Source organism: Ovis aries, chromosome 1 (genome assembly GCF_016772045.2).
Source record: "Ovis aries strain OAR_USU_Benz2616 breed Rambouillet chromosome 1, ARS-UI_Ramb_v3.0, whole genome shotgun sequence".
Lineage (NCBI taxonomy): Eukaryota > Metazoa > Chordata > Mammalia > Artiodactyla > Bovidae > Ovis > Ovis aries.
In genome coordinates, this window is record NC_056054.1 from 40,506,404 (window position 1) to 40,534,360 (window position 27,957).

General features: G+C 40.4%; 1 protein-coding gene across 10 annotated transcripts in view; it reads right to left on the bottom strand.

The window, feature by feature from the left end:
- Positions 1-27,957, bottom strand: part of JAK1 (Janus kinase 1) — a 246,721-nt gene that overhangs the window by 98,658 nt on the left and 120,106 nt on the right. Inside the window, exon 1 of one of the 10 annotated variants that reach the window (XM_060410612.1) lies at positions 7,585-25,882. The exons of the other annotated variants lie outside the window; for them this stretch is intronic. The gene's annotated coding sequence lies outside the window, so the exon portion shown is untranslated. Of the gene's footprint in view, positions 1-7,584; positions 25,883-27,957 lie in introns of those variants that run through there. 10 annotated transcript variants of the gene reach the window in all.

Below are 27,957 nucleotides of genomic sequence, written 5' to 3' on the forward strand. Positions count from 1 at the left end.
CCACCCTGTTCTTCCCCACTCCAGCAGAATGCAGCTCCCAGGGGAAGGACGCCCTAAGCAAAAGTACTGCCTTTCTGTTCCCCTAATCTGTCAACAGTAAGGTTCTGCACCCTGAGGGCGGCTATCAGCAGTCCACCTTGGCTGTCAGTCACCTCAGTCCCCATCCCCAACCAGGGGATAAAAGCAATTCAGTCCCCCCGAACCACAGCAGTGGGGCACTAGCTATATGGCCCAAGGCTGACTTCTTGTGTCCTGGGGAATCACATTCTGGGAACTCAGAGGGGGCTCAAACTTTGGTGTGAAAATGGCACCTCTTTTGTAGAGGGATTACTCCCGACACCCCAATCTCCCATTTCTGCCTGTCAAAAATCTGTTCTCTGCACTGCTGTGGGGAATGGCAATCTGGTAATGGAATGAAAAGCCCTAAAATAATAGGAATCATGTGACTCCCAGCTGCTGCTGCTGCTGCTGCTGCTGCTGCTAAGTTGCTTCAGTCGTGTCCGACTCTGTGTGATCCCATAGATGGCAGCCCACCAGGCTCCCCCATCCCTGGGATTCTCCAGGCAAGAACACTGGAGTGGGTTGCCATTTCCTTCTCCAATGCATGAAAGTGAAAAGTGAAAGTGAAGTCGCTCAGTCGTGTCCAATTCTTAGTGACCCCATGGACTGCAGCCCACCAGGCTCCTCCACCCATGGGATTCTCCAGGCAAGGGTACTGGAGTGGGGTGCCATCGCCTTCTCCGAAATACATCCTAAGAAAACATAATGTATGCACACAGAAGTTTAGCTGTGAGGCTAAATCAAGGTGTTGTTTATAAAAGCAAAACACTGAAAGCAACTTTAAGATTTAAAAAAAAAAAAACCCTGTATAATGGTTTTTTTAAAAAACCACACACACAAAAACAGGGACATCCAAACAACAGACTATTAGGACTATCACTCTTGCATCCAACAAACATGTATCAGGCATCTACTGCGTGCCAGGCATGGTGCTATGTGCCAGTTTGGTTGCTGGTACTCTTTCTTCAACTTTTTTTTGCCTTTTCTTTTTCTTAAATTCAAAAAAAGCTTTATTTATTTATTGGACTGCTCTGGGTCTTAGTTGTAGCATGCGGGATCTAGTTCCCTGACCAGAATCGAATCCAGGCCCCTTGCATTGGGAGTTAGGAGTCTTAACCACTGGACCACAGGGAAGTCCCTTCATTTTCTTTTTAAAAACACATAAAATTTACCCTCTTAACAATTATTAAAGTGTACATTACAGAACTGTTAAGTACATGTTTATTACTGTTTTCACCTTGCATGACTGAAACTGTAACCACTGAACTCCCTATTTCCCCCTATTTTTAAAAACTGTTATACTGAAATAATTTTAGATTTACAGAAGACCTGCAAGGACAGTACAGAGAGTTCTCATGCATCTTTGTTCAACTTTTGCTAATACTAACACTGTGGCATTGTTTAAATTGACCCAAGGGAATAATCATTGATTCTGTCATCAAATAATCCCAAGGACCTAATCATGTGCCAGGCAGTGAGTAACTCCGCTGGTGCCTGTGCCTACACATCTCTGTTACCCCTCTGACTTTTGACTCTGTACTGCACTCTCCCTGGCACTCCCCTCACCAAAGGCAAGGGAATGGAATTCAGAAAAAAAACTATCCAAACAAAAGTTTCTTCCCCCTAGTAAGAATTCTTAAGTCACTACTGATGAGCCTAAAGCCATAAAAAGGGTTGTTTTTAAATGAGTACAGAATCTCTGGGAAATCTCAAATAGGAAAGAATATTAATGAGGAAAATAAATATAAGCAAACACTGTATCAGGAACCATGTCAAGCCTTTTACCTATATTATTTCTCATTTATTTATACTTATTTAATCCTGAACCACATGCGAAGAGTTGACTCACTGGAAAAGATTCTGATGCTGGGAGGGATTGGGGCAGAGGAGAAGGGGACGACAGAGGATGAGATGGCTGGATGGCATCACCGACTCCATGGACATGAGTTTGAGTGAACTCCGGGAGATGGTGATAGACAGTGTGGCCTGGCGTGCTGCGATTCATGGGGTCGCAGAGAGTCAGACACGACTGAGCAACTGAACTGAACTGAATCCTGAACCATCCCATAAAGTTCAGTTCAGTTGCTCGGTCGTGTCCGACTCTTTGCCACCCCATGGACTGCAGCATGCCAGGGTTCCCTGTCCATCACCAACTCCTGGAGCTTGCTCAAACTCATGTCCATTAAGTCGGTGATGCCATCCAGCCATCTCATCCTCTGTTGTCCCCTTCTCCAGCCTTCAATCTTGCCTAGCATCAGGGTCTTTTCCAATGAGTCAGTTCTTCGTATCAGGTAGCCAAAGTATTGGAGTTTCAGCTTCAACATCAGTCCTTCCAATGAATATTCAGGACTGATTTCCTTTAGGATGGACTGGTTGGATCTCCTTGCTGTCTAAGGGGCTCTCAAGAGTCTTTTCCAACACCGCATTTCAAAAGCATCAATTCTTCAGCACTCAGCTTTCTTTATAGTCCAACTCTCACACCCATACATGACTACTGGAAAAAAAACATAGCTTTGACTAGAAGGACCTTTGTTGGCAAACTAATGTCTCTGTTTTTTAATATGCTCTCTAGGTTTGTCATAGGGGGTAACATTATTATTCCCACTTTATAACCAAGGTGCAAAGAAGTTTAATTTTACAGAGAGTTCAACAGGCATTGATAATACTTCTCTTGCCTGGGAAGATAAGAATGTAGGGCTCCCTCCCACCCTCTGCTTTGAATGTCTGAATTCAATGGCCATCCTCCAGACATCAAATCTGACCAATCTCTAGCTCAGCAAAACTACTGGCAAGTACAACATTTGTCAGTCCCTGAGTAATCTTTGTAAAGAATGATGTATCCCTCTCTTACACATGTTTCCAGGCAAAGTAAAGAAACTTTTGAAGGACTTGCACAACACAGCCTAACAGCAGGATTCTGGAGGGCCTTTCGCATGTGTTTTCATGATGACCTGGGTCATCACCCACCTCCCACTTGCACCCTCCACTCGGGCTCACTCTTGAACAGAAATTCAATCGTGTCAGACTCTTTACGGAATTTCACTTTCTTCAACAGAAATTCAAAGGACACACTGGGCACTCTTGCTTCTCACGCCGCTCTACCACAGCAACTAGCCACAAGACTACGGCGACAGAATTCACTTCAAAGCATCACGTCTCTCACAACCCGGTAGGTGGAGAGCACCAGGAGAGAACAGTGTAGTTCTGGCACCACACCACCCAACTATTTGCTTCACAAACATGCTGCTCTAAGCTAAAGCTTTTGCTTTCGAAGAATCCTTGGTTTCCCTTCAGACTCGCATTGTTTCATACTGAAGTGACTAACTTTGAATCATTCAAATCTGGTCTTTAGGATTTTCAGGCAATACAGACCACACAATCACTATATAAATTCTTTGCCATCTGAACCACCAGGGAAGCCCAAGAATACTGGAGTGGGTATCCTATCCCTTCTCCAGGGGATCTCCCCGACCCAGGAACAGAACTGCATTGTGGGTGACTTCTTTACCAGCTGAGGTACCAGGGAAGCCCATACTCTCCATGGATACAAACACACCAACAAGACACAGCCAAGGGCCTAACACAGGCCCACCTCTGAAACTAGGCAGCTGGCAGAAAACAACCGAGACGCTATTAGGACGCCTAAACAGGAGGAAAGGGAAACACTGACCGCAACCCAGGAAGGACAGAGCATCTTAGGAAGCCAGAAAACACATGGAGAAACAGGAAAGGACCAAAAGCAGCCTCTGTGCCCGGTCACGAACTGAGATCAGTGAGGAAGGGCTTCAGTGGGAGCTGAAGCGGCATCACTCAAATGCCTGAAGACTGGTCCCTGCTCAATAAATGGCACAAAGGCACAACATATGCTGCTGTTTAGAGAAAGGGAGGGCAAAGGGTGGGGGCAGCCACAAGCAAGGGAATGAGGCAGTAAAGAGCTGGTTTTCTCACGGGCAGTACCTGGTGTCACTGCAAACAGAAGCTGCAGGGACTCATCAAGGTGAACTCATAGAACAACAAAGAAAAACCAGTAAAAGAAGAGCCTGGCGTTTCAGTCACAAAACAAGAGGTGCAGGGATCTCGGGCCACGGATCCCCACGAGTGCCTCCTCAACCCTGAAGTTTCTAAGGCTCTGTCCTCTGGAGATTTTTCTGATAGCTTTCCCATCAACTGGACCTGAAGAATTCTGGCTAATTCTCAAAGTCCAGCTCAAATGCCCCCCTCTTCTTTGTGAAGTCCTCTGCAGTCACTCTCTTCTCTGTGCTCCCACAGTAGTTTGTTAAACATGTTAATTACAACCATAACTTGCTTTTTGCATGTATCACCCACCACACTATACTAGGGGCTGAAACTGTGTTTTATTCATTCTTATTTCTCACAGTTAGTATTGAGAACATACTAGGCCCTCCATAAACAAATGAATGTCACAAGCATGACCATCCAAAAGTCCCCAGGGCCGTAACAGTTTGCAAGAAGAGTCAGGATCAACTTAAGAGAAGCAACTTGAAAACCAATCAGATCCCAACCATGGGGATGTGCAACCTCTCCCTTCCTAACTCCTCTAAAACAGGACCGAGGGAGCTTCTCTCTTGACTGCCCTCTAGAAATGGGAGTGAGGATGCACGTGCAGCTGACAGCTTGGGAGAGGACACCAAACAAATTCAACTAATTTTCAATCTCATAACCACTGTGACCAAACTAAAATATACTTTTAAAATACTTACAAAACAGATTTCTAATCTTTTTCTTCCTCTGCTTATTAGAGAATGAAACACGTAAGACTGATCTTAGTCCATTTTAAACCAAGTCTCCAACAGCTGGTTTCCCCCTCCCACTCAGCCTGAACGGGAAGTCATCTGGATCTCCGGCTCTTTGCCCAGCCTTTCCTGCTGTGACAAAACACCTGAGATGCTGATGACAGAATCACCTACAACCATGATGGCTCATCTCTGATGCTAAGGGAGAAAAAGAGGGAAAGTCCCTGGAAAACCACTGCATGGGCCTTTATTATTTTGTTCAACAGATGTCAGAGCCATACCAGGTGGACAAATCAATCAGAGAAGGCTGCAGTGTGACTTGACAGGATCCATTAGGACCACCCTAGAACAGATCTGATAGAATAACAGGCGTGTGTCTGAACACCTAGGTCAGCTGCCCCAGAAAAAGAAGGTCCAAGGACACTCCCCTCCCCTCCTCACACAGCTCCCCTGGGGCCTACTCTCCTCACCTCCAGCCTTACCCCACCAATATCAATACAGACATAGCAAGCAAGAGACCAATGCCTAAATTAATGCCAAACAAAGAGGCAATTCCTAAGTTAAACTCCCTTTTGGGCTGAGTCACTTCTTTTACTTCCAAGTCTAAGATCAAAGACATTAAGCAACACAGAGGAGAGGCAGGGATTTATTAGAGAACCACAGGACTTCAAGCCTGGAATGGAGGCTACTAAGCAAACATTCACCCTCCTCTCTCAAGATAATAACTTTCCTTATTAGAGCCAGCAAGCCGTCTACCCTCACTCCCTCAACTCCAGAGGCCGAAAGGCTGTAAGAGTATCCTTGTTAAGTTTCAAAAACTCTTGTATTGTAGAAGAACTATTCATCTTCAAGGGAAAATTAAGTTCCTGTTCCCATGAAATAAAAAAGAGGCACCTAGGTACTTGCCTGTCAGCTGTCCAGACACCCAGGACTTTCAAAGCATGTCTGGGGAGGCGGGGCCAAACAAAAGTGCTAAGAAGCAGTATAGCTTCATGACTAGACTGCCTGGGTATGAACCCAGCTCCATCACTTACCAGCAGTGATCTTAAAAAGAGGGACAATACTAGGACCAACCTCATGACTGTTAAGAGGATTAAGTCAGTTTATCTCCTTACAAACAGTTAAGTGCTATATCTCCTCCATAAATAAGGAGGCAGAGTCAACGTTTCCCTAAACACACGTTATTCCACGAGAAGAATTTTCAGTGTGACAGCATAAAAGGCTCACATGATCTCCAACATTAAACTGCTTTTTTAACCTACAAGAATGGCCATGGTTAAATCAAATAGGTATGAATAAGAACACAAAGCCATGCATTTTTAACTTACCCTGAGTGCCTGGAAAAGTTCAGGCCTTTTACAGAAAATCCTTCAAATAACTGTGTTAAAAGAAAAGGAAAAAAAAAAAAAAAGTGGGGGGTGAGGAGTGGGAGTGATAAAATACCTGTGTGAGGCTGATCTTCCTCACCCAGTTTGGTCTGCAGGACCTTATGAAGGTTGAGCTATTGGGGAGCTGACTGCCAAGCTGGCTCCCAGCCATTGCCTGCTACTTTGACAACTGCATTCCAAGACCACTAGTACTATCTGCAAAACTCCAAGCACCCACAGGAAGCTCAAAGGCTCAAGAGGCTCAAGTGGAGTGACCAGAGAACTCCACGGCATATTTCTCCTTCTAAGGGTGCTTCTGGCTTCCAGGGAACCACTTCATGTTTCTGACAAAGACACAGTCCTGACCAGCGCCATCTGGATTTCCGTCATCATTCTAGTTGTACCTGAGGCTATTCAGAAAACTAGTTCCAAGGTTTCAGAAATCCAGCACTGAGCATCTTTCATCTTAGAAAGTTTTTCCATAAATCTAAAACCTTAAAAAAAAAATTAAAGAGAAAAGCACATCACTTACGCTAATATTCAACTAAACAACACAAGCTCTCCTGGTACTAAATTTGCAACTTCCTGTCACTCTATAGTTATTTCAAAATTTTTTTTAAAAAATTAAGTGCAATTATGACACCAAAATGGCCCTTTAGTAAAGAACTTTATGCTTTCTAACTCTGGTACTGGAGAAGACTCTTAAGAGTTCCTTGGATAGCAAGGAGATCAAACCAGTCAATCCTAAAGGAAATCAACCTTGAATATTCATTGGAAGGACTGAAGCTCCAATACTTTGGCCACCTGATACGAACACTCTGCAGAAGTTTGGAGTCACTATAGTAGTTCAGAGCTAACATACAACACAGTTTAAGGGTAAAAGCATGAGTTCCTGCAGTCAAAGAGTTACTCATATATAAGATGAAAAACGTACTTAATTACTCCAAATCTTGGTTTCCTCATCTTTAACTGGGAATAATTCCATCTAACACACAAGGACTGGGCACATCGTAGATGTGTAATCTGTAAGATCAAGGTCGTCAGGGATATAATCCCCACACAAAGTTTAAAACAAAAATCAACAACAACAACAAAAAAAAAACCTCACAGAAAACCACATGGTTTCAGTCTGTACTTTGAAACTCCGATGTATTATACCACAAGTGTATGTGTGTCATACAAGTCAATAAAAGGAGGACAGGAAATAAAAGAACAACAACGCAGACTGTGTGTCTCACTACTGCGTGGCTCAATAGTATTCCTTTCTAAATGAACACCAGCGTGCAAGGATACTCTTTATGTTTTAATGGTGCTAAGCTGCATTGTTTTGGAACACACATAAAATATGAGTTCAACAAAAAGGAATGTTGCAGAAATTTCACACAAATAATCATTAACATTACCGGTTTCCATGTCTTTTCACTTAACACTAAGTATAAAATGACTCGACGCCAGGAAGTCTGCAAACCCTATAAGAAAACAGGGAAGGTAATAAAAACTATAGAAAGGACAAGAATTCTAGTCCAAATCTAGTTAGAATGAAACAAATACACTGCGTTGTGTATATATACAACTCAATAGACCCTGGAAGATATTCCTATGACAATAATCATAAGAGCCATAATTTAGGGAAGATCTATTTTTTATCAAGTTTTTCAATCTCAGTTTCTTAAAAAATTACAAAAGTGAAGAGAGATTTTCTGTTCCAAGGCAACAGAGTCAATAACTGATAAAAATTAAATTTAAACCCAGGTCTTTCTATTTCAAATCCATGCTATGAGCACAGGGCTTACCATAACTTATGTTCATAACTGAACCTGACTAATAAAGAAAAATAAATTGTATTCAGTTACCTCAATGCAAAGGCATACAGCAAATATTTTCAAACTTTTTCAAAGTTATGTTTTTAACATATGGTCACTATAACTAAATTCTCACTCATCTAGAAAACTTGTTTGTCCCAAAATGATTCACCCCTAAGGGTTCAAAAGAGCTAAGAATTTACTGTAACTTGTATCCATATTCGAAAAAAAAAATTATACCTTAACTCTATGGAAACATTTTTAAATACAGAACACAAAGACATTACCGGAAATTCTTTCACTGGGACTTTTATTGAGGTTTAACTGCTTTTTACTGTCTTAATAATAAGACATGAAAGGTAAAATCAGACATAAAAGGTAAAGTTATTTCAAAATGCCCTTGGTTGGAATGAAAAAAAAAACTGGCCTCCTTTCAGAGTCCTCTGCTCCTCCTGCCCAAGAAATCGGGGCTGAAACGAGATATTATATCCAAATTCTTACAAAGGAGCTTCATTTTATAGATGAAGAAACCAAAGCCCAGAAGTATGAAATGACTTAGGTACGAAATGACTATGGTCTCAAAGTCAGTAACTATCAGATCTCCAATATGAAATCAGATACCTGACTCAGTAAGGTTACTGGCAATGTCCGAATCTAAAGACCAAATGAAGAGCCATGTCATGGTCAGCCATGTCCCATCAGTGCCCCAACACACACACGTGCACACACACGCTCACACACAGGTACACACACACACAGATTTCCAGGCAATTCTTTTGCCAAGGCAGGGAAGATAGAGGAGGTGTGGTATATAGATCTGCAGAAGCTGGATAAGCTGAAGTCCAGTCAGCCTACCTAGATCCTCTGTATCAGCTTGGTGTCTTTTACTGGAAACAGGTTGCTAACAAATAAGAAAATGATCCAGAATTAGACAAAAATCCAAAAAAGAGAAAAATTACCCCTCAAAAGAATACCTATACGCAAATAAACTACCGAATTAGAAGAAAAGACTAAGGTATTTTATGAAGAACATCTGAACAATAAAATTTGATATACCTTAAATGGAAGCAGATTATCTGGCTATAAGAGATAAAGAGGACGGCAGACCCAGATTTTCATGGGGAAAGAAAACATGCTAACACGTTCTGCAGGAATTTACTGCTGCTTCACAGTGGATGAAAGGAACTATGCTGCTTTCTTCCAGCTATCTGCTGGAGAACCAGAGTAGGCCATTTTGATGTTCAAGGAGAATACATGAAATTTTTGGCACAGGCAGAACAGTGGTGTCCTCTAGAGACTAATACACTACTTGTAGAAGTCCTGAAGAAGGCTGAGCATCCAAGAATTGATGCTTTCAAACTGCTGTGCTGGAGAAGACTCTTGAGAGTCCCTTGGACCGCATGCAAGGAGATCAAAGCAGTCAATCCTAAAGGAAATCAATCCAGAATATTCACTGGAAGGACAGAGGAGTCTAGCATACTGCAGTCCATGAGGCGGCAAAGAGTCAGACAGAACTTAGCAACTGAACAACAACAAAAAGTTCTAAACATAACTGAGCAGAAAACTACTATTGTTTACTTTCTGCACTTTCATTGTAGACTCAAAGCTAGGCGATCTTTCCTTTGCAAGATTATTTCTTCAGCATATTCTTCAGGTAAAGGGACAACAAAACTGGTGTTGACATGGAAGGAACTGTGAAAATGTGGACAAACCACATTCATCTTCTTTAACTGAACAAGAATAGGGGGTTCAGTAACTCTTTATTAACATACACACTCAACTGTAACCCAAACGAAAGTTTCATTTCCCAAATCCAACTATTTAGCATGCTCGACATGAATATGATTCTTAGACTTTAAGCCAGATTATCAGTCAATGCCATGACTGCCTTAGAACTAATAACAGTAGATAACATAATTAGCTAAACATAATACATGTTTTATCCTAAAATTTTATATTGGGGTTGGAGCAGAATGGGAGAAGAACATGTTATGGAGCCCAAACAGTTGCTTATACCACTCTCTTGTTCAAAGTAAAGTAATTATCCTAATTTTTGAGAAAAGAAAAAGACCAAATGAAGAATATCATAATGTGGAAAACGTAGCATTACATGTGCTTTCTATGTTTAATCATTAAAGAAATGCCTGTATTTAATCCCTTAAATAGATTTTTTTTTAATTTTTTATTTCAATGATTCAGTTCTATTTGGCTAATGAGAAATTACTCAAAAGTCAGGGAAGCTCTTTGGTTGGTTTTTCTAATTCTCCCAAAATCAAAATGTAACCTTTTATTATGTTGTGTTACTAGTTTAAGCGTTGCTATACAGCCTCAGAATTCCTGGCCCCATCCTAATTAGTATTACAAACACTTATTCTCTAAATAGAACTTCCTGATTTATATCTACTTTCTTATCAGATCCTCCTTAGCAACTCTGGTTGAAGGTCAAATATGACTTCATGGAAGAAACTGAGTCAAAGAGAGGGTTAAGCTACCTCCTTAATATCACCCTGGCACCAATGTCCTGAAAACAGTCCAGGGCTGTGAAGTCCTTTCTATAGAACTTTGGTATAGATTTTAGTATATATGCTTAAGAAAACAGAACAATTTTTGAAGACATGGATTTCAAGTCAGTACAAAGAATGATAATTTTTTTGTAGTGAGATAACTGGATAGTAAGTTATAAGAAAATATTAAGAAAAATAACATTCATCTTATACCTTATACTAAAATATGTGTTCCATCATTTAAAAATTTCAAATATACCAAATACTAAGTCTAAATAGAGATAAACACCTACAATTAGGCAAGTCAAAAGGTCTCTCCAACATGACATCAAAAGTAGAAACCTTATAAAGAAATATTTGATAAATTTGAGTACAAAAAATTTAAAATTTCTGTACCAACAGGCCATAAGTATATAAGCAAATAACCAGAAGAAAAATATTTGTACCATGTATCACAAAAAATTAATATTCTTAATATATAGCTTATTTTAAAAATAAAGAAAAACACAACCATACCAGTAATAAAATAGACAAAGGGCTTAACAAGGTAATCCATAAAGAAAACATGAGTTCTCAACACACACAAAAATTTTAATATAACAATAACCAAATATCTATAGATTTTATCTTTTTTTTTTTTACTAATAGACTGGAAATTTGCTTTAAATTATAATATCCACAAAATGATGAAACAAGTATTCTCATTTAGAAATACAAACATCATGTGACTGTGTTAAAGATGACAGAGTAGGACAACGTGCACTCATCTGTTCCTGTGAGAACACCAAAATCACAACTAGCTGCTGAGCAACCATCAACAGGAGAATGCTGGATCCCTGGATACCAAAAAAAAGATACCCCACATCCAAGGGCAAAGGAGAAGCCACAACAAGATGGCAAAACATCCCTATATTTGTGATTTTCATAAAAACTTAATTCAGAGCATCCGAAACAGAAAAGGGAATGATGATGATGGAGGAGATTCACCTGTTCAAGATGTTGCTACTCCGGAGGTTGGCTTACATCAATTACAGGTGAATACACTTAGGTGATAAAAAAAGACACTTCACACCCCCAGCCAGACCAGGATTTAATAAAGCACAACTTGTCAAGATAGTTGGTTTCAGTGAATGAAAAAGACATCTTAACATATTTCATCTACTCAGTGAAGAAAGACAAGAACAAGTAAGCTCTCAAGGTTGATAGTAGTGTTCACTAGGGGAGATGGGTTTGAGACTAAGACTCGGATGTTCAGCTGTTAAGACTGCTTGCTTCTTTTTCACACGTAGAAATGTTCCTGGTGTATTTTTTTCTACAGAAGATTTTCTCTGGTTTTATTTGCTTTTTTGACTCTAATAATTAGTTGGAAACTCATGTAAAGTGAGCTTTTCTAGATTAAAAACTATTTTAGATAAAGGTTATAACTATTTTTAAAATAGAAATACAAACATGTGGGTTTTGAATAGCAATTTGTAAATGCTCTTTGACTTAAAAGTTCTAGCAATTTATTCTAAACAAGTAACAATGATATACAAAATTTAGCTATAAGAATCATCAAGCTATAATAATCATAAGTGTATATATGCAACCCCAAGGACTGTAACCTGCCACGGTCCTCTGTTCATGGGGATTCTCCAGGCAAGAATACTGGAGTAGATTGTCATGCCCTCCTCCAGGGGATCTTCCTAACCCAGGAAGTGAATCCAGGTCTCCCACATTGCAGGTGGATTTTTTTATCATCTGAGTCACCAGGGAAACCCATATACATGTGTAATTATTGGAAGATGGGACAATATTCACAATTAGCTAATAAATGGGGGCAAGGTTATAAAACATCATGCAGTGTATAAACACAATTTATTTGGGACATGAGCACATAAGATTGAGAGGATACTCACCAAAATACTGATTATGGTTAAGGGATTCCAAGTGGTTTTTATTCTTTTGTCTGTATTCTAAATCCTCAATAAATAGGAATAACTTTTGCAAAAAAAAAAAAAAAATTATCACTTCTCAAACCTAAGTAACTTCCAAGAAAGGGAGCCAGCAGCCAATAATGTTCTATGTAGAGAGCAACTGACTGTCCCCGCAGATCTACTTAGTGAATCAGACACACAATACAACCAGCCATTCCATCCTCAGTCCCAAGACTTAAAAGAGTAGATCAGAATGGCCAGAATGCCTAGGCTCATACCACAGTGTAACTGTGTCCTACTGCTCAGGTTGAAAAACACTAGACTTGAACAGCCCACCACCAATTAGGAAATAGGAGATGAGATCTCCTTCACTTGTACAACTCCCTCCACACTGACAAGCTGTTGTTCAGTCTTGAAGTCATGTGAGACTCTGCGACCCCAAAGACTGCAGCACACCAGCTCCTCTGTCCTCTACTATGACAAGACAGCAGCTCAAAAAACGGTGTGAAGGGTGGAGAAAGAGCTGTCTGTAATGCAAAAAAAATAAATAAATAAAAGCCAATGTATGCAAAATGGTATGAATCCAATGGAGAGCAATTTACTATCGATAAAAATTATTTCTAAAGAAATTATAAATGCACTTATCTTTTAACCCAACAACCCTAAGAATTTATTCAACCTTGTACATATAAGATTATACAAAGAAGCACTGTTTGCAGTAGTAAACGCATAGAAACAAATAATGTATCCATGAATAGGAAGACTGGTTAAGTAAACCATGGTACAGAACACACTGGAGCTCTAATACCCACATGCGTACACATATACACATGTCCACATGAATAAACAGTCTAGTCTATGTCCTAATACAGAAAAGAGAAGCATATACTGTAAAATGAAAAAAGCGAAGTACAGAAAGTATATAGAGTATGCTTTCCTTTTGTATAACATGTAGAGAAGAATATACACTTGTGTATAATCATATCTGGACACAAGAAATGAATCAAAGCAGTTACTTAAATGGGCAGGAAAGGAAACTGCCAGTTTCAAAAGTAGAAGCAAGCCTTTCCGATCTATACCATTATACTGGTTTACTTTCTGAAGCATGTGCATTCAGTACCCATGTCAAACAGAGTATCAACACTACCACCACCACTAACGATAATTATAATGAAAAGTTCAAAATGCTTGCCAATGAAGCCTTGAGAAGAGGGAAACGTGCCACCACAGAGGGAGGAGCATCAGAGCTGAGCAACAGGTGTCACAAGGAGCCTCTTCTGCCTCTGCTGCACGAAGAAATGGTGAAACCACGTACAGATCACCCACCACAGGAAAGTTTTCTGCACATGTTGTCTCATTAATACTCAAATTAACCCAAGCAGGTAAAACTAGCCACATTTCTGCAAATAAGCAAGTGGGCGTACACAGTAAATGGCAAGGCATTAGGTCACGTGTCCAAAGTCACAGGGTTATCTATGACTGGAACTCCTGCTCTTACCTGTTGAAACTCTCAAAAGAAAAATAGGTAAGTCTCAGTAAAAATAAAAATGCTCTAAGTCAGTCAGTTACTCATAACCACGCTTCCTTCTGTGGTGTTTCCGCTAGTATTCTGTTTTCTAAGTCTTGTGAATAAATGCTTGCTAAATAAAACAAACACTACAGTAATAAAAGGATGGTCTATATTTGCCAATTAATGAGCTCCAAGAAAAGTTAATTATGAGGAACATTATCAGATGATTTTTTTCCCTTTCAGTGAGGATTAACTATTGAAATGCATGCAAAATCTCTGAATGATGAACTTCACAGGAACTATAAATCATCTTTTCCAATAAGATGATAAAAAATGATGTTACTACATCAGGAAGGGAGTGAGGAAACAAATAGCAACTAACATTTATTGGACACTGACATATACCAGTCACTGTTCTAAGTGCTTTGAACATAAGGACTCACCTAATTCTCATAAAACCCTATGAAGTACTACTAGTATATTCATTTAACAGATGAATAAACTGTGACAGAGAAAGTCAAAAACCTGTCCACACAGACTGTCCAAATGTCACTGCACACACTACTCCCCACCATTCAGTATTTCCGGGCTGCAGCAACTGAAAATGAACCAGAGACCAGCTCTTCACTAACAAATTTAATCATATAAGTTTTTATTCCAAGAAAAGGAGGCTTCAATTGCCTGCCAGATGAATCGATAAGACAAAAAAAAAGTTAAACCCCCTGATTTCAGATATTTGGGCTATAGTCCAAGCCAGAGACAAAACCAACAAATAGGCAGTAAGGAATGAGGGTGAAAGACAAGGAGCAATGAGAAATGTGTTTCTTTCTCAACTTCTTGTAAATATTAAGTGAAAAGGTATCTCCATGGTCACATATCTGAAAAACAGTTGACTGAGTAACATTCAACAGTTTCTTATTTTTGTTCTTCCAGAAAAGTAAAAATTAAGCAACATCAAGCAATTCTCAAACTTATCTGACCATAAATTTCTTTATTCACAGAGCCCCTTGAGAACAAACCATACTTACGGGAAGCTATTGGACTAAAAGGATATTCAATTGTTTAAAATCTATCAAACTTGGTGACTAATAATCCAGGAGAGATGAGTCAAAATAAGCCCCGGCTTATGGCTTAAGTGACCAGTGAAGGTGATATGATAAGGAGGTTAACATACAGGGCAGATATTCTATGGAAAAACAGAAACTTAGTTCTAGATCTGTTGAAGAGTTGTGTTAAAAACAACAAAAAAAAAATGCCAGTTCACAAAACAACTGAAATCAGCGTCTCAAAGAGATATTTGTATATCTATGTTCACAGCAGCATTGTTCATAATTGTCAAAAGGTGAAAGCGACCCAAGTGTCTACCAGTGGATGAATGGATGAACAGAATGCGATACATACATTGAATAGAATAGCATTCAGGTTTCAAAAGCAAGGAAATTCTAACACATACTGAAGCATGGATGAACCTTGAGAAAATTATACATTCATTACAAAAGGATAAATATTGTATGATTCCACTTAAATGAGGTACCTGGCTTAGTCAAATTCATAGAGATAGGAAGTAGAATGGGGGTTGCCAGGGGCTCGTGGGAGGGAAGGCTGGAGTGGAGAGGTTGTTGGTGGGTACAAAGTTTCAGTTTTACAAGATGCAAAGCATTCTGGAGACGGGCACATAACACTACCAAACTGTAACTTATAAATGGTCAATTAATTTTAACTGCCAATTCAGGACGTTAGACACTTGTTGTCTTTATCTGTGTAGAAACTTCTCATCCCATGTGGTTCTAACAGATCTATGGATCACAGTGTCCTGCCCTGACTCCCACTGATGCCCCGGGTCTGACCAATCACTGTCCTCCTATGAGACCAAAGGGTGACCAAGCAAGAGTCCTTCGGAGAGATTTACAAATGGAAGCCAGAAGAACACCACGTTGGGGCAGCCAATTGTTCTCTTGAGCCGCTGGGAGAAAAACCCCACTGTGGCAAGAAATGAGACCGATGAAAGAAAAGCAGAAACAAGGAGGGGTCCTAATGAACAGGATCATCCTTGACATTAATGGAGCTCATAGATGAAGCTCCAGTTACATCAGACAAGAAATCCCAATACCTTTCCTGTGCAAACCTCCTCCCCCCATCCTCAGACACCAAAAGAGAACAGGGACATCCAAAAGAAAAGCCAAGTTCACTGAGCAATACAACCCTGAACAAGAATTTTCTCTCCAAAGCTCCTTTGGAAATTTTATCTGCAGTATCACATACTAGAACAGTAGTACACAGTTCCATCATTTAGTAAGCACAATTCCAAATATAACACAATTTTTGCCATTGGTAAATACAACAACATGTTAGGTCAAATTACCATTATTGAAAAAACAATCTAAATCTACCTAGATTATATAGAGAATGAGAGATACACAATGCATAAAACAGAAATAGATTTATAAATGTAAGTGTTTCTAAATTACCTCAAGTATAAAATAAAAGAGAACATCTAAGCATTACTCTGAAAACTGAGGCTTTGGAGGAACATTCTAATACTGATGACAAAGAACAATACACAAATAAGATCTTTTATCTGTGCCTTATTTGAAGAACTTTGCCCTTCCCCTGTTGTTCAACTCTATGCTCCGTACCTACAGGTTCCCTTGGTTTGTTTTTCACTAATAACTGACAAGGTCTAATTTCATTAAACATAAAGCTAATCAATAATGTTTATGACTGCCTAGGTATAATGACTCTCTTGTGCAAACCAGGAGACATGGAAAAAGCAAATAAAAGGAGAAGAAATGGTGCTAGCTCTGCAGACTTTGTCTGACTTACACAAAGGGGATATCTAAAAAGCTGTCGTGCTTGGAATTAATGTCAAACCAGTTTCATATCTGGAATATGAAAGGCTCACAACATACGCTGCAAGAGAGATGCCTGAAGCAAAATTTTACAAATAAACTGTGCTCCCTGGGGAGTGTAGTTGTGAACTTGTTATCACAAGACTTTGCAAAGATAAGCTAGTCTTGTTGATTTCACTGAAGTAGATCTGACCAATAAAATAACTTCACAACACTTTGGGAATACTATCCATGTGAAATCTTTATAACCACTAATCAGGAAATGATCCATCTTCTGAAACTGCCTTGAGCCTCTCTCTTATCATGAAAGATTAGTAGCCAGCATTTTAATCATAAGAGGAAAAAAGAAAAGATGACCCTGCTTCACTTGGAAGGGCTAAAGGTGCACTGCAGCACACATGGTAAACATAAAAATGACAAAGCTTGTCTCTTCCACAGGATTATTTTCCAGCTATTTTAGGTGGCTTCATCTCACAGCTCCAGAGCAAACCTTGGAACCTGGCAGCCCAAAATGTTTACGGCGCTCTGGGGAAGATCCAACTGTTAGAAACACTGCTCAGGCATCCCACAGCCCACAGAACAATTTATTTGTCAAGAAACCAGCAGAACTGACTGTCTTAGAGAACCAACTGGGCAGACGTGGGATATTTCTGTTAAAGTACTGTGTGTGCTTTCTAAATCATGGCATAAATAATACCCCAAATTTTAAAATTTGAGCAACTTTCACGCAACAATACCATACAGTCTCCTAATAATCAGAAAATTCCCCCAAAATGTAGACGCAAGATATATATAACAGGATTACTTATGGTAGGTAAAACAAACAATACATATGCAACATATTTTAGAGCTAGGTAAACAAACTTTCATTCATTCACCATTATCATATACCATAGAAAGTTGTTGCTCTAACCAAAATTTATTACCTCGTAGGGGTAAAATTGTGAGAAGTCACTTGGTGAAAAAACCAGACTGTAACACTACAATCTATTATCGCCTAGAAATTTTTTTTAACTTATAGATTCATACATACACAAAACAAAGGCTGAAACCATAAACACTGAGATAGTAACAAAAATGTTTATCTGAGTGACATCTTAGAATTATTATTTACTTCTAATTTTCATAAAATGCAAATATGATATTTAATTTCTTCAAAATGCTAAATAAATTTCTAAAGAATTCAGCATTAGCTATAGTAAATTTCTAATGACTGCCTACAAAGAGCCAATGTTAGGCCCTGACTTCTCTAAAAGTAAATGCAAGAATGGTTAACAGTATTTTATTTGAAACTGTAACTACTTTTCAAACAAAAATAGGATAAATAAATTATCTAAAATTAATCCAGACATAACTCTTTAGAGAAGCAACTAAAATGCAAAGGCCTAATGTCTCTAGAAAGAAAACCAAATATAGATTGATGGAGATCCCATAAAATACATAGCTTTCTTATATAAAATTTAAAAGTTACAGTTTTCAATTCGCAGCCTGAATGAAGCTTTTTAATGTCTAAAGAAAAAGGTAAAAGGAAAAAAAAAATGAAAACTATTCTCTCCTCAGAGGCTCCAGTCGGGTTATGCAGACTGCGCTGAAGCACCCTGTTTCAGCCACACACACCTTGACTGAATTTCTTCCCAGTCTTCGATCCCACAGTGAGAATATGCCGAGAGCAGGCCCTGCTACAAGAACAAGACAAGGACAGGCAGTTCTGACTCAGGTGTGTGGACAGAGCCTTGACAGTGAGCAGAGGCGGCAGGCCTGAGACCAGGCCTCCAGGAAGTTCTGTGGAACAAGGCAGCAGAAGCGCCTGTGAGCAGCTAGACTCAAGCCGCCTTGTCGGAGGGGAGGCATTACAGGCCGTGCTGTCTCCTCGAACCGGTAAGAGCAGCGCAGCCACCTGGTGCGGGGGTAGGGGAAGGGCATGGGGCTAACTCAAAATCGCTTTGCCTCTCTGAATTTCAGTTGTTTAATGTTTCAGATGAAAGTTGTACAAGACAGCACTTTTTTTATCAGTAATGACTCTCTTTGTTTTTGCTGTTCTTAATACAACTGTTACATCCATTAAGGTCTAATTAGATTTGGTGTACTTTATAAAGTGGCTTTTCTCTTGACAAAAGAAATAACATAAAAAAGAAATGCCAGTCAAACAACGAAACAGGCTTTCCACAAGTCTATCACCAGCATTCATGCGATCAATAAAACTCTATTACTGACCAGCTTGCTCACTGGCAGGCATGAGGCTGACTAGGACTAGTAGTGTAAGTAAGATCGACCTGGCCCCTGACCTCTGCAAGGGCCCAGTGTGGCAAGGGCCCAAAACAAGAGTTTAGAGTATCTTCTCCAACAAGACACTGCCCTTCATAATGGCCAGGGTAACGGCTGAACCCTACATAATCCTAATTTCTCTCAGATAATCTCCAGATCTGCTATCCACAAACACATCTAGACTTCTCAGAACTATTTGAACAGACAGGCACGTATTTAGTTCCCCAAGCTCTCCATGTGACTATCTTCTGTGTCATTTACGACTCAATCACAAACTGCGCACGATACTAAAGAGGTGGCCCACAGACGTCTTAGGTGAGTCACTAAGTGCTCTGATTCTCTGCTGTAAAACTGGGGAAGGAAGTGCCCCTGGGTGGCTTTGCTTTCTTTGAACTCTTAAAATTATTGTAAGATATTATGGTCATTGTGTAGCTACAAACCATTCAACAACAATTGCTAGAAAATGTCTATAAACTTAGAACTAAATATGCTGGCCTTTCATAGCAGACCTGTCTCCATGGTCTCTCAAAACCATTACAGCTATCAGTTCTAACCTGAGAAAAGTAAACAAGACTCCAAGCCAAGAAGGAACTCGTTTGACAGCTTTCCTTGCCTCCCAATAATCAAAGCAATATTCTCAGAAGTGTCTGGCTCCCAAATACCTTTAAATGTCTCAATTCAGCCTAGCATAAGCAGTATTTTCTTCTGATTGTTAACTGCACGGCAATATTCCTCTTTCAATGTTATCTGACATTTTTTAATTGAAATATACCTAGCTACACAGAAGTATAAAAAATCATTGGTTTTTTTTTTAAAGAGGACTAACTAGGTCTCCTCACAGGGTCCCTACTATGAGGCAAACACAATGGTAGTGGTTGGGGATACAAAGGTCAGCCGTGGATGAGGACAGACGACAAAGCAAATTAGTGCAATGATGTGTGTACTATTAAGCAAGGCACATGAGCCTTTAAAGTCTAGAAATGCAGGTAATATATTCCAACAAGTACACTGGTAGTCTCAAGTTTATAAACAGTTGGGTCTTTATAAAAATTCATTCCCAGTTGGTTATTTGAAATTTGGAGCTCATTTCCCCCCCCAGTACACACTACTATAAACGTGGTTAGGTTTCCAAGCCAACACACTACAGACTAATTGAACACAAAATACCTCAAACACTATACAGCTGCCCCACCAAATGAGCAGAAACTATTACTGCAGCCAAAGAGAACCATGTCATCCAACCATTCTAAGCCTCAGTGTACGAATCTGAATGACCAGCACAGAATAAGCATTTCATAAATAATATCTGGTATATTTTTTTCATTTGCTTGAGATTACACACCTTTCATTCTCCTTAGAATAAAAGTATCCATAGTTGGGATTATCAGTCGTTATTAGAAAATGTTTGGGTTTTCACATAAAACAAAGAGATTTTAGTGTCTAGGCAAGAAATGCACAAAGAAGGGGATTGATGAAAGTGCACTGCACATGAGAAAAGGGTAGCATGAACTGAAATGAAGTACGCAAGAAGAGCCTGAAGACAGAGGAGAAAGACAGGCTTACGACGTACGGAGGATTCTCCTGACCAGAGAAGACAGGAGACGGAATCTCAGGAACTTTCCAGTTGACTTATTGGCTGTTTATAGAATGAGAAGACAGAGGTTAACAAATAATAACAGTAGTAAAACCTTATAGGATGTTGGTATACAATTACATGTGCTCATTTAATCTTTACAATGCTATGAAGTAGCTATGCTTTCCTTATTCTGAAGTAGGGAAAACTGAGGTTGAATAACTAGTAAAATAAACTCAATTTGTAAAATAAAGTAGGATTCAAACCCACAGACACTGGTTCCAGATTTGGGAAGTCCAAACCATTATCTTATACTGATGCTTTTGTATATTAGTGGGAACCCAGCTATTTACATAATGGGGTTTCCTGCATTAGAAGTTTATAGCATCACTGACTCGATGGACATGAATCTGGGTGAACTCCGGGAGTTGGTGATGGACAGGGAAGCCTGGCGTGCTGCAATTCATGGGGTCGCAGAGAGTCGGACACGACTGAGCGACTGAAGTGAACTGAGCTTGAATAATAAAGTTCCCACTTATAAATATGTAAACATTACATAATCATTTACAGACTTTCTGACAATGTTCAGTATCTGGGGTGGGAGTGGGTAACTAGCATTTATTAAATGGTACTGAATCCCAGGTACTGTTTGAAACGGTGAACTAAGTTATTTAACCTTCACAAAACAGCCACGGTGACAGGTTCTATTAAATCCACTTTACAGCTTCCATGACAGCTCAGTGGCAAAGAATCCACTTGCAATGCAGGAGACCCCAGTTCGATTCCTAGGTTGGGAAGATCCCCTGGAGAAGGGATAGGCTACCCACTTCAGTATTCTTGGGCTTCCCTTGTGGCTCAGCTGGTAAAGAATCTGCCTGCAATGCAGGAGACCTGGTTTTGATCCCTGAGTTGGAAAGATCCTCTGGAAAAGGGAAAGGCTACCCATACCAATATTATGGCCTGGAGAAGTCATGGACTGTATAGGCCATGGGGTCGCAAAGAGTCGGACAACTGAGCGAATTTCACTTTCACAGTGGAGAGAAAGTGAGGATCAATTGAGAGCCCAAAATCACAGGGTCAGAGGAAAGCCTAAGACCAGCTGCTCCTGGTTCCAAGTCCAGAATGCTTTTCATAACACATCTAGAATACTTAGATCTAAACAGGTAATCAAGGGACATATCATACAATAACCAAGTAATATAAAGTAACAGAAAATCGAGCTTGGTTTTAAAATGTCAAAAATATTTCACAGGAAAATACTAAATTATCTTTAGGACTGCTAAATTAACCCAACTGCCCATCTCACCTCACCCCTCATCCCTCCACAAAAAACAATCCTTTCAGATCTTCTTTATTACTTAGCATCTAACAATACCAAACACAACACAGGTGGCTAGAAGCACTTCTCCTAAAGCCTAAAACTGCTTCAGAAGCATTAGGCTGGAAAGGAGGGTAGCACCGCACTCCTTGGGTCCTCATGTAAATGCCAGAAATACAAGGGAGGGAGTGACAAGACAATAGAAAGAAGGCCTTTTTAAGAGTTAAAGCGTTTGGGAGGGAGGAAAAGTAGAAAGCTTTTTTTTTTTTTTTTTTAATGAGAGTGCTGCAAATTTGAATTTCAGCTACGCCATTAGCTTTGTTTGCTCATCTGGAAAATGATGCCATTAAGATTCAACTCTCTGGCTATTAAAAGATTAAATTAAATATCAAATGCAAAGCACATAAACAGCTGACACGTAGTAAAAGCTTACTAATCTTGAGTCTCATCCTCTTGCTCCCTCTCCTTAGCAATTGACAAGATGTGCTACAAGCCCCACAAACCTGGGGGACGTGAGCTACCTGGAGGACAAGTTCACCAAAAGAGCACAAGACACTCTGAAAGTGGCCTGCTGATTTTCCACCAAACTCACATCAGGATGCCCGTATTGCCCCAGGGCCTGTTCCCCTGCTTCTTCTAAGATATTCACCATCTTTAAGTCACATCAGGTTGCGTAAAACAGGGGCCTAGTATTTTTTATTTAAATTCCTATTTCTCACCAAAAGTTGGGGCTTCTCATACACATAAACACACACACACACACCAGCACCGTTCATTAAATGTACTTAATACATGTGACAAGTGATCTGATGGAAGACTGAGGCAGGGAAACTACTATGAGAAAAATGAACAGGAGCCTAAAATAAGCAAATAACTTGGCCTTGAGTTTTCAGGAAAGGAAACACGATTTACTGGGCAGTCTTTCTCTTCTTCTTTTTTACAGAAGGAAACATATCAATTCCTGAAGGGGAACATTAAAACGTATGACAGGACCAAGAATATCACAGTAGTCTTCCAAAATATTTGATCTTTCACAAAACTGTACTACTTCATATAAGAGTCAGGATTTAATGTAGTCACATTCCTAGTAAAAATGTTCCCCCTTTGAGCCTCTACAAATCGTTTACACAGGATTTAGCATTTACTGAATAAACAAGCATGTACCTTCTGTGAAGGGGAATATTACAGTGAATAAGTCCCTGTCCTCAAGAACCCCGGAACTGCACAGTGGAGGCAAGTCTACAGAGGAACTGCAGCACAGGGCAGAACACAATGGCCTAGAAAAGAGGACTGCACACAGCCAGAGAGCTAAGTATATATAATCACGCCTTCTGCGGGAGCTTGAGGCGGAGGCATAAGGGATACTTAAAGGGACCCTGATAGTTTCAGAATTGGGACAGATGGAGAGCACGAGGCATGGGCAAAGTCCACAGAGGGTGAGGAAGCAGAAAAAAACACGAGCAATGTTTGAGGCACAAATGTAAAATAGTGAACGATCTATCTGGGCACAGTGTGGATGAAAGAAATGGGACAATAAGCTGGAAAATTGAGATCTTACAACAGGGACCCTCGAATACTACACAAAGGCGGAATTCGGACTGTTTTCTGCAGACAATAGAGCTTATAAAGGCAACAGTCCGGGAAATTCTATGACATGAGTCAACTGCAAGAAGATTCTCCAATGTCTGCAGGGAAGACAGACGGAAGGGGAAGGCTGGAGGGAGGGGGACTGGGCTGGAGACTACTGTGATCACCCAGGTAATGAAAGGAAAGCTAGGTCAGAGGCAGGGAACAGCAGAGGAGACAAAGGAGCCCCACACTGGGAGGGACACTGAGAGTGCCAGGTAGACTGCTGAACTGGGGGCTGGAGGGAGAGAAACCAAGATGAAATAAGGCCGGGGTCAGCACACTTGGGTCCACATGCCGAGTCTGGCCTCCCGCCTGTTTTCCACAACAAAGAAGTGCACAAAGTTTACTTTTTTTTTTTTTTTGGCCATACCACGCAGCATGTGGAACTTTCCCAACCAGGAACTGAACTCTCACCCTGCACCGGGAGTGCAGAGTCTTAACCACTGGACCACCACGGAAGTCCCCGATTTTCTCATTTTTAAATGGTTGGGGAAAAAGTATTTTGTGACAAGTGGAAACTCAAATGTCAGCGTCCACACATAAAGTCGCCTGGAACACAGGCACACCCGTTGCTTTACATGTTGTCTGTGTCTGCGTCTGCTTTAGTTAGTCACACAGCTGCTGAATTGTGGAGTTGTCAGAGTGGCATGATCCTCAGAGTTGAAAACTTCACTGTCTTCCTCTCAATAGGAAAAGTTTTCTGACCACTGGTTTTGAGGGCTATGCATAGACATAGTACTAAGAGGAACAGAGAAATCACCCACTGGTTGGCTGGGTCAGAAAAAGATGCTGTCAACTCTGGAGCAGTTAAACGGGAGGTATCAATAAGACATTCAGGTAAGCAAGCCCACCATGGAATGGAAAGCTCATCCCACCACGGGGCCTAGGCACCTGCTGTTCTCTGCCTGGTATTCTTCCTCCAGGTCCTGGCATGGCCTGGCTCCTGCAGTCTGAGCCCAAATGTCATTTCCTCAGAGGTAGCCCCTCTCCTGCCTACCTAAGCATTCTCTACCCATACCATACTGTTTCTTTAGCCTCACCCGAAATTATCTTCTTAATTACCATGTTTAACATCTTAGAATGTTGGCTCCTTAAGAACGAGACCCCACCTCTTTTTCCTCCCCAGTGCCCTGCATAGTTGCCTAAAGCTGCTCAGTCAGTATCTGGGCAAGTAGGGAGTCGGGGGGAAGGAATATGGATAAAAGAGACAATTGGAACACAGGTGAGAGCAGGTCACCTGCACAGTTCTAGGCACACAGAAGATCTGCCATTCGCAGAACCTTTAGGAAAGTGTTTGGTGGGGTCAGGAGAGAGAGGAGAGGAAGAGAAGACACCTAGAGAAGACAACAAAGACAAGGAGAGAAAGGAAAGAAGTATTGTGTCTCGGAAGCCAGACAGCAGTGGGGCGGGGCATCTTTCAGGAAGGAGTGCTTAGCAGCATCAAAATGTCTCAGATAACAAGTGCATTAAAAAGGCCTCAGTGTGACAGCAAAAACGTCACTGGCGACCTCAAACAAATCTTAAGAGTGTGGAGATCGTAGTCAGATAGCAAAGGGTTAAAGAAGGAGCATATCGGGGGAGGTAAGACTTTCAAGGCATTTGGCAGCAGAGTGGGCAGAGATGCTCCCAGGGGTGGGGTGGGGAATCCTTCTCTATTGCATACAGTGGCTCCAGTCCCACCCTATAACCCACGTCTTAAAGCCTTCAGTGTCTCCTGCCGTGCTACGGTGAGGCCCCAGTTCGCCAGTTTGCCCCTCTGTCCTCTCGGCTCCAGCTGCAGTGTCAGTTCCACCTCAGATCCCTGCGCAGTTTCCTCTGGCTGGAAAACCTCCGGAGCCTCTTGGCCTGGCTAGCTCTTTCACTCTTCATATTCCAATTAAAAAAAGAAAAAATCACAAAGGCCCCGTCTTCTTACTGGCCCCCACCTCTGCTTTATACCAAACTAAAACATCTCTCCAGGTACTCAGCCTTCTCGTAACAGTTGTGTAACTGTTTTAAGTATTGTGTCTTCTACTAGCCAGGCAGCTTCTGAGGGCAGGAATCAGGCCCACCATGTTCTCACATAATATACAATCTACAGATAATGGATAAGTAATGGAATGAACATAAAAACCAAGAGCAACTTTATCTCAAGCAGTTTATGCATCACAAGTGGCTTATTACTTCCCAAATCCCACATCAGGTAGGCTTACAATTTATGTTCAGGCCAGTCTGGCCGCCTCTGATCTCCCCTTCCTACTTCTGACCAACTAGGTGAAGGTCATTCTAAATATGTTAAAAAAAAAAAAGGGGGGGGAGGGGTGAGATATCATCATATATCAGATGATCTTCCCAATGAGGTAACTGATATACAGTGATTAACAGACTTGCCCATAGTTTTACAGATGACTTTAACTGGACAAAATCATTCAGAATATTAAATATAGGCATTAAAGCATCTTCCTTTTTAAATCTGTATTTTGTGAATTAGCCGTGAAGTGGATTTGCAGGTGCACTTGGCCAAACACCCAGAGTGCCTCTCTATGATATAATCTCATCTATCTGCCTCCCTGTTGTGTGGTCCATTCAGCTAGTTTTATAATAAGATTTTTCACTGGGAAAATATACATTTGGCAGATTGTTTTCTCCTTGATTTTTTTTTTCTTCTCTCTTTTCTCCCACTGTAACATAAAAGATTATTTTAAATTCTACTAATTGAAAAAATTGCTATAAATTACAGCCTTGCTACAGTCTGAGCAAATTAACTGTGCAAATAAGCCTGCAGATAAAATTGTGCTTAACTGAATAAACTGCTGTCAGTTCTAATACCCTTAAGCCCTTTAAGACACCATTTAAAACAAGAGTTGCATTAACTACAACGTGTTCTTATCTATTTCTGCTTTATACATTCAACTTGTCTGAGTTACCCAACATACCTAGGATTAACAGACCTAAATTTATTTTTTTTTAATATCTATAGGTCAGTCAGCCTGTTCACCATTTGAGCTGGACTTCCCTACTTTACGCACCACCTCCCCAGTACAAACTAGGGAGTTTTACTATCACTTTCCTTGTCAAATGAGAAGACAAGGAGAAGAGACAGCTAACTTCGTTAATCAGAGCACATGGAATGAGCCTATCATCAAGAGTGCCTTTCCAACCATATGACAGCTACTGTTCTTGAGAATATGAATAAATGCAACATAAACATTACTGAGAAAGAAATATATATTCAAAATGTGATTAGGAAGAAGGGGCAACTTTTGTACAATTTTATAGTTTAGGTAAGTCCTGCTTTAGGAAAATGCAACACATACATGGGAAAAGAAACTTGATGAAAACAGCATTCAGGGTAAACAACATTATTTAAGAGTTCTCATAAACGTTTATAATTCCTTAAACAGCAAATTCCCTAGGACATTACCTGATCTATAAGACTGTAAGCTTCTACACAACTCTAAAGACACCACTATACAAACAGGCATGCTGGCGCCCCTCTGCCAACAGCTCACCACTCGCTAAGTAGACTGAATCAGGGACAGCAGAACAGTGTTTTTATATTGACTTTCCCAGAAAGCCTAATACATTCCTACTAAATTATATACCTTGGATGGCATTTAAAGTTAAATTAAAAGCACCTCTGTTTCTCATTTTTTCTTAAAAATGGGGCAAAACTTAATTTATTTACCACCTTGGGGCTGTCTACATACTGAACTCTTCTAGATTTGAGAAAATGTCTTCTTTAGGTGCCTAAACATTTTTTATTTATCCATTTCTAACTGAAGCCTTGCTAATATTGAATCAGCTACTCTTTGTTTTCTATTTAGTGGGTCCACTTCCCTACCATCTTACAGCATTCTGGATATAATCTGAACTCTTCATTTTTAACACAAAGCATATTCACCAATTAGAAGGGAAAAAAAAAAAAAAGAGAGCAAGAGAGCCAACAAATGTTTAACACCACAACATGTGCCTGGCACCACTCCAAAACCTTTAGGTGTAGTCAGTCACTCAATAGTCAAATAATCCTAGAGGTAGGTACTACCTCAACTTCCTTTTATGGATAAGGAAACAGGTATAACCTGCCCACATTCTTACAGCTAGGATCAAACTAAACAGTCCAGCTCCAGAGTCTCCAAAAACACAGATTACATAAAAAAACAAGACAGTAAGTCTGTCTGTGTACTGTCTAGAGGTGCAATGAAGTTGACCTGATTTAGTCTCTCCCCCCTCCTCACTGGTGGGTTCCAGCAATTACCATTACCTTCTCCACAGAAAGCCACAGCTCCCCTCCTTAAGTTTCCAGAGGTAGATCACTCAAGTCACTTTCCCTGAAGAGTGAAAGCTCCTCCTGCTGAGCAAAGATTCCTCACTGGGTTTTCACACTGAAGAAACCTCTTTCTTCAAGCCTGCCCCATTGCCATCGTGACA